This window comes from Belonocnema kinseyi, chromosome 3 (genome assembly GCF_010883055.1).
Source record: "Belonocnema kinseyi isolate 2016_QV_RU_SX_M_011 chromosome 3, B_treatae_v1, whole genome shotgun sequence".
Lineage (NCBI taxonomy): Eukaryota > Metazoa > Arthropoda > Insecta > Hymenoptera > Cynipidae > Belonocnema > Belonocnema kinseyi.
This window is the reverse complement of record NC_046659.1, coordinates 133,401,284-133,409,758: the sequence shown is the minus strand read 5'-3', so window position 1 is coordinate 133,409,758 and position 8,475 is coordinate 133,401,284. Positions and strand designations below refer to the sequence as shown.

Sequence of the window (8,475 nt, the reverse complement as noted above, 5' to 3'; positions counted from 1 at the left end):
AATCTATCTGAAATCTTTCTAAAATTTTGAAAAACTTTGGGAAAGTATTGAAATCTTTGAAAACTTTGTAAAATCCTGTTAAAGTATTTATGAAATATTTTTTAATAAAATAAAATTCTTTTCAAAAAATTGCAAAAATTTTTGAAATATTCGGTAATATTTTTGAAACTATTGAATTTTCAATCATCCGTAAAAAATTGAAATCTTTGTTTAATATTTGATATTCTTCTGAAATCTTTGTAAAATAATCGATGTTTTTATGAAATTATTTTAAAAAATGTTTAATCCTTAGTAAATCATTAAAATCTTTCAAACCTATCTGAAATCTTTGGGTAATCATTGAAATTTTTATCTCTTTACAATCTATCTGAAATCTATTTGAAATAATTGTAATCTTAATGAAATCAGGCCAGTACATACTTAAAATACTTTTGAGATATTTGGTAATATTTTTGAAATTATTGAAATCTTTGGGAAATCATTGAAGTGTTTGTGAACTCTTTTAAATTTATCCGGAATCTTTGGGAAATCTTTGTGCTCTCTTTGAAATATACCTCAAAACTTTAGAAAATATTTAAAAAATGTTATTTAATCTTTGAAATCTATATAAAATTTTTATCAAATAATAATAGTCTTGGCAATACAATTGCAGTATTTGTAAACTCTATTAAATCTATCCGAAATCTTTTCAAAACATTTGAAATATTCATCGAATCTTCGAGAAATCCTTACAATTTTGTCAAATACTTTTAAAATATTTGACAATCTCTGCCAAATATTTGAAACATTAAGTTAAATTCAATAAATTATTCAAATTTTTTTAAAATCTTGGGAAAATTATTGAACCTCTTAAATCTTTATAAAATCTTTGGAAGTTCGTTCAAAATCTTTGCGAAATATTTGAAATAATTTAAAAGTATTTTGTAATATTCGTGAAATTACTTAATTAATTAATTAAAAAAAAAATTGTAACTTGTTTAATAAGAAGTAAATATTTTTTGTTCGAAATTCAATCATTTTAGTAAGCCATTCAATTGATTGGTTAAAAATTCATATTTTCGGGTCGAAAGTTCAACTCTAATGTTGAAAATTTGTATTTTGGTTTCGACAATTCATATACTTTGGTGGCGATTCAAATATTTTTTGTAATGCCTGTGTTTCTTAAAAACCTAATCTGTTTTTAAGTCTTTAACTATTTTGTTTGAAAGTCGTCACTTTTCATTGATTTGGACTGTTCTTTTATTTAAAATTAAAATGTTTTTTGGAGAAATATCTAAAATTACATTTTATCGGGTGAGTTTACATTCTTGTCATTGAAAGTTGATCATTTTCTTTCACAATTAATTTTTTTGTAGGGAATTAATTTTTCTTGGTAAAAATTTAACTATTTTGTTAAAAATTGTTTTTTTTTTAGAAAATTAATTTCGTATACTGAAAACTAACCTTTTGCATCTGAAATTTAACAGTTTATTTGGAAATTCATCTCTTTTGTTAACAATTTTAGTATTTTTATGTAAATTTTATAAAATCAAAATCTTTTATGGTTGAAAAAGCAATTTCGAATAAAATTTTGTTACTAAAAATTCAGCTTTTCCGGATAAATATTTAATTACTTGGTTCAAAGTTGAACTTTTTTGTTAATAATTAATTTTTTTAAATCACAAAATATCTATTATCTGAAAATTTGTTTTTTTTCTTGTTTTTAATATAATTTTGTTCTATGTTACTTGAAAATTTAATTCTATGTTCACAAATTTATATTTTTAAGTTGACAATTATACTATTTGTTTGAAAATGTATAAATTAATAATTTTCAACAGCAGCAAAGGAAATAATTCGTAAATTTTATTTCCGATATTTATTTACTTGTTATTTTAAATTCTTTAAATAAAAAAGTATTTTATTTAAGTTTAGTGTTGTCTTAAGTATAAAAATTAATCAGTTTATATTATTTCTTAAAGAAATCTGAACTTTCGAACGCTTTAATTAGAACCTTAACTTAATTTTAGTTATTTTACATCACACTAGATCCTGAAATTAAAAAAATTCTTTTGAAAATTAAAAAAGTGATCTTAAAATTTTCCAGGTGTAGTGGATGGAACCTTTTTTAATTTTTTAATGTCTACATTTGCAAAATTAAACCAATTTTCTTAAGATCTTCCAATCATCATATCTGACAACTCTGTAAATGTTTTAAAATATTTTTGAAAATTCTCTTTAAATTATTTTTTGAACAACAAGCAAATTCTTTAAAAAATTCCAGGAATCTTCATAACATTTTTCATCATCAGAACCTTTAAAAATCCTGGATAAAGCAAAAAAAATTTTTGAATGTTTTGACACCATTCAAAATTTAAACATATTTCTAATATTTGTATTTTCAAAATGAAAATTATTTATTTTTCATGACTTGTTAAATAAAAAAAAAAGATAAGAAAAATGTTTTTATTCGCCACAAACACAAACAAACTTTGTGTCCTTATTATTTTGTCCAAATGTAACAAATGTGATAATCATAAAAAATAATATTTTCTTTTTCTGAAAAAAAAAACAGGAAATGCATTTTTTTTTTAAATTCGAATCAATAATTCGGTTGGATGCTTATTAATTTCTTTCTATTGTAAGTTAAAAAACAATTATAGAAAATGGTACTGACGTTACCGCATCCATACATCTTTCATAAATATAATTCTGCAATAAATTCATTAATGTTATTTGTTTACGATCAGTTAAAAAAATATTTATTATTTTTATAATATACATATAAATTCGTTAAAATATATTATTAGATCTTCAGAGAACAATATTTCTTATTTTATGAAATGCACATTCTTATTTGTTATGTCTGCACCGCTAATAAATATATTTCTTTAATATTTTAATTATCTCTTTTATTCATAATATTAATGAAATTAAAATTAATGAATTTACTGCAGGAATAGACAGCCTGTCTCTCAAATTGTATGCGAATTGTTTAAACACTTTTTCCAATTCATCTGCTGATTTTAATTAAGATTAAAATTCTAAATTAAAAATATAATAAAAATATATTTTTAAGTAAAAAAATTTAAACTTTCAACAGAAAAGTTAATTTAATGCCGAACAGTTACACCTTGAAGTAATTTAATAATATTAATATTATCAATATTTATAATATTTAATTTAAATATATAAATTAACCAAAAAATGTCGTATTTTTAAATGGTTCATTTACAAGTTTTGATGAGTATTTTTTATTTTTTTCTGCTCAATTTATAACCTGTAAAAAAATAGTTGTAATAAATTCATAAAAACTTTTGAAATACTAGAAGATTTTTACTTTTATGATTTACGTTAGCATATAAAAAATACTCAACGATATTTATTATTACCCCAGTATTAGGCATACTTTTTACTTTGTACCAGTAATTCTCGGTTTACCTTACTATGTGAAAAAGTAATATAATTTTTTTGTTATCAGTTTGTAACAAAAATGTTCAAATTTTCGAAATTTTGTTTTTCACACCACGATGCTGGAGACTTTACTTCAACTTGGCTATTTTTCAGTTTTATTAAGTAAAATAGAGTTAATTGTCGAAAGGGATAAATGCTAAAGAAAAGATACTAGAAGTAAATATCTTCAAACATTGTGTTCTATCGCACACAATAAGCCTAAGATAGTTCTCCTTGACGTGGGGAAAAAATAATGTTCGTTATCGAATTTTCGACACTAGCTGACAAGAATATCGCATCCACGGAGAATCAAAGGAAAGAAAGATGCAGAGACCTTAAAAGGTTCTAGCAATAGTTATATACAGAATATTATATTAAGCTTATTCTAATTCTTCAGTTTTTCTTATGGCAAACTTTTGAATATAAATAACAATTTGGGAAATTTAATAAATATCTAGAAAAGCCTTGAATTTTTATATTTTGCGACAGAAACTGTTTAAAGTAATGGATATTATTAACTAGATGGTTATCTGTTATTCAGCTCTAAAAGGAACATCGTTAATAGTGTCGTTAGAAAAGGAAAAATAGAAAACTGGCCATTTCTAATCACTCGCTAAATAAAGAATTAGGCTGTTTTGATCTGTTAGTTATGTTACGTTTTTATTTAATTATTGTAGTTATTGTATTCAAACTATTAAACATTAACTAATATTAAACTATTTATTCTAATTATTACATGAATTTATTTTTTAGCTTTGTTTCACTTTACTACGTAGCAAATTTTTCTATCATACATGTGTAATAATACTACTCTTGCGGCATACATGTCCTTGCTGTGTCTCTGAAATGTGTACTTCAAATACATTTGTATTATCTTTTCGCTTCCTGAAACTTAAAAATAAACGTCTGTTAAATGTAAGAATAACAAGATAGTGCTTTGTTTACTCAAATAAAACTTTAAGTTTCCAAAACTTTATCACAATCAGAAAAATATTTCTCCTGCATTAAGTAACCGTTCTTTTAACATAATTTCTTTATTTATTAAAAAATAAGTAAAAAATGTAGAAGTTCTTTTTTAATTATAGAAAAATTATCGTGGCGAAATAGAGATTTCCTTGACCCAAAGAATGGTTTCAATTCTAAGAGACTTTTTATCACTGACACGAGCTTTAAAATCACTTCTTGACAATTTACAAAAAAAAATTTAATAATTATTTGAGTATTAAAAATTGTAAACTAAAAATTATTATCGAGACTTTCCATATTTACTTTCTTGTTCTAATCTATCTGGTTACTAATAAAATATTTTAACTATAGTGAAACTCTTCTATAGCGCCTATTTTGGGGCTAACTGTGGATGGGCACTAGCTCATTATAGTCCGTTCCGCTTTTATTTGTTCACGCCTGAGTGCTCGCCTGAGTGACAACCGTATATCCCGCACACCCCGCGCAGCTCTAGTTAAACCAACCTGCGGAGCAGCTTCAATTCCCGGAAGGGCAATAGAAGGGAGGGCTATTGAAGGGTTTCACTTTAATTAAATATAATAGTCGTTAAGTCATTTTTTTATAATAGGGGTGTGGGCTAAAAAGATATTAAAATCAATTAAAATAATTTCAATTATCCTTCTTTTTGTGGAAAATTAATCTCTTTGGCTGGAAATTCATTTTTTAACCAAAAATTAATTTTTTAAGCTGAAAATTCTACTATTACATTTTTAGTCAAAAATATTTCTATTCTAAAGAACTTTAATCTTCTTCCATGACGATTCATCTTTTTAATGCAAAATTTACGTGAATTGCTTGAAAATTGATGTCCTTACTAAAAATTGCACTATTCTATTTTAAGTCGAAAAGGTACATGTTAAACATAAAAATTTAACCATTTTGTTAGAGATTCATTTTTCATAGTAAATCAATATTTTGGTTGTTTATTCAACTATTTAGTTAAAAATGCATTACTTGTATTGAAGATTCATATTTTGCGTTTAAAAATAATCTTTTTGATGAAACTTCGAATTTTTCATGCTGGGTTGAAAATTAATTTCTTTGGCTGAAAATTGAGCTATTTTGTTGAAAATTGATATTTTTTCTTGGCTGAAAATTTACTTTCCTTTCATTTTAACTATTTTATTTTTAATAAAAAATTTATCATTTTCAGTTGTAAATTTGGTTTCTGTGATATAAGATTTTTACTTTACATTGAAAATTTAATTCTTGGTTTCAAAATTAATTTTTTTACACGCAATCAAATCAAATGCCTACGAAGCGGGGCTAAAGCTCTACTTTTAACTTCCTAGTTAGTGAGAAGTGGCACCAAAGGTGAATAATGAAAATCATACATCTATAAGCGCGCATTTTACGATAATCAGCCCAGTCGAAGTAAAAACTTTTAGGAAAGTTTAGTTTCATATAATAGAAGGTTGGAGTAATTTATGGTATGTTTTCATACTTATCTGTAAAATTAGCATCAGTGATCGAAAATTTCAATAAATTTCCAAAAATATTTTATTAAATTTTGGGCACTTTATGGTGAATTGCTATAAATTACCTATAATATTACCATAAGTTACCCAAATAGTTAATAATTTCTGGAAACTTTTTTAAATCTTGAAAATTAAATTTTAGGTAATTTACAATATTTACCAGAACAAGCTACCTATCAAACATCCACGACAAAATATATTTCACACAAAAATATCAATCTCTCAAAACCAGACGGAGGCAATCAAAGATTCAAAACATTATTTCGAATATAATGATGAAGGCTTCTAGGATTTGGAAAAATGATGAATTTCACTGCAGTTGAAAAAATAAAGTATATCAAAGGCACTAGCAAATATTATACAAATGGCATTTCAAATTACTTCAAAATTTCTGAGGTAAGACCAGAAATATACTCAATGTCATCAACGTTAGATCAGCACGAAAATAGCGGGAAAATTCAAAAGGAAAAATTTTAAAAAGACCTCTAAAGTTTCTTAAATCCAAATTTCCTGATGGATTGGAAATCAAAATGGGATTTTCATCAAATAACGAAAGAATAAAGGGCGCTTTAGAAAAAGTTCGTTATTTTGATTAAATCTTCATCAATGGTTGATTATTTTGTTCTCTAAAATGTAAACTTCAATTTTATTTTCTTGTTAAAATTATTTTTAGAATGGGTTAGAAATAATATTCTCTCGGTAGGTAGGTAAAAATGATGTAATATGAGTTGCAGCACTGTTAAGATATTTCGAAAATTTATTTATTGTGGCTGTATTAAGGTTGACACTAATGTTTTCTGAATTTAGAGGAAACACAGATTCATAAATTTCTCAAAACAGAATATCAATGTCACAAAGTCTGAAGCTGTCTCAACCAAAAATACAATTCTTCACTTCAGTTATGTTTTTTCAGTAAGTGGTGTAATCTGCTGGTCTCAATAAAAAAAAAACCAAAGTATAACATTTATGATGCATGGAGCATTTATTAGATTCGGTGGAATTTCTTAAATAATATTTATTTTTTTATTTCGTAACGCTGCTTCTGCGCCTTTATAGGTGTGACTTAAAAGATTTATGGATGTTGCGTGAAAATAGAAGATAAAAAACCTGTTTTACATACATGGCAATTAACTGCGCATTATGAATTAGATAGCGACTAGTATATATTACGATTACTTTAACAAAAGGTCAATTTGCTGAATCAGTACAATGAACATCATTTTTGTGAGTCTGCTGTTCACTCTCGCATTTTTGCCTAAATCTTTTGGTAAATATAAAAAATCAACTAATTTGATAACATAAGCGGAAGATGTGATGAGTAAAATTAACTTTAGATAGTTATATAACATTTAGAACATGTTTTTTGTGCATAAATTCAAACTAAATTAATTAAATTGATATTTGATCTTTTGGTAAAAATTACATAATTTTATGTCAGTTATCTCTTTAGATGAAAATGAAACTAATTTACTGAAAATACAGTTTCCTTGGTTGAAAATGAGAATAGTAACTAAGAATTGAATTATTATTGTTAAAAATTCACCTCTTCAGTTGAAAATTTTTGTATTTAACTAACCACTTGATGGTTGGGTTCGACAAAATATTATTAAGTTAAAAATGTAATTAGTTTGTCAAGAAGAAATTTTTCTTAGATGAAAATTTAATTATTTTGGAAAAAAATGAACTGATTCGTTGAAAATTTATATTTTTAATCCAAAATTCAACTTTTTAAAAATATTATTATATTTTCTGTTAAAAAATTGACTACATTCTTGAGAGTTAAACTTGTTCCTCAAAAATGTTTTTTTTTGTTGTAAAAATTCATCAAATTATTAAAAAATTTATTTCTTTGGGAAGATTAAATATAAATAATATTATTTAAAATCACCTCCTTTATTAAAATCTAAACTATTCTAATTAAAATTTGGTTCCCTTGGTCGAAAATTTTTGTTTTAAGTGAAAATTTAAATATTGAAGTTAAAAATTCAGCTTTCTCATTGAAAATTTTAGTATTTGACTAAAAATTTGATCGTTTAGTTGAAAATGTTATTTTTTGTTTAAATGTTTAATTATTTTATTCCAAAGTAAATCGTACGTTGAAAAATCAATATTTTTTTAATTTGTGTGTTTGGGTTGGACCTCAAAAAGTTGTATTGATATTCTTCTTTTCTCTTAACAATACGGTCGTCAGCTTTTAAATTTTCACGCTTTTGTAGAAGTTTAATGTTTTTCTTTATTTTCTGTTTTTCTTTTTTTATTTAAAAATATTTTTTTAATATAAAATTTTAGGATGGTAGTTTTGGTTAGTAAAATATCTTTTTCAGCAGAAACTTTAACTCTTTAATTTAAAATTCATCTTTCTCGATTCAGAGCAATTCAGTTATTTCTACTTTTCAAACTGAATTTTTTATTTGCACATTTAAATATTCCATTTTTGTTTGAAAATTTATACTTCAAAAGATAAAATTTTCACTATTTCGTTGAAAATTCGTCTTTTTGGGATTAATTCAACTAGATACAATTTTTTTTTAATTATTTGTGAAACAAAAAATTCATTTAT

At 24.3% G+C, this 8,475-nt stretch overlaps 1 protein-coding gene across 1 annotated transcript in view; it reads left to right on the top strand.

The window, feature by feature from the left end:
- The first annotated feature begins 7,133 nt into the window (after positions 1 to 7,133).
- LOC117169303 overlaps positions 7,134 to 8,475 on the top strand; it is a 4,966-nt gene continuing 3,624 nt past the window's right edge. The window contains exon 1 of the mRNA XM_033355610.1: positions 7,134 to 7,182. The gene's annotated coding sequence lies outside the window, so the exon portion shown is untranslated. The remainder of the gene's footprint in view (positions 7,183 to 8,475) is intronic.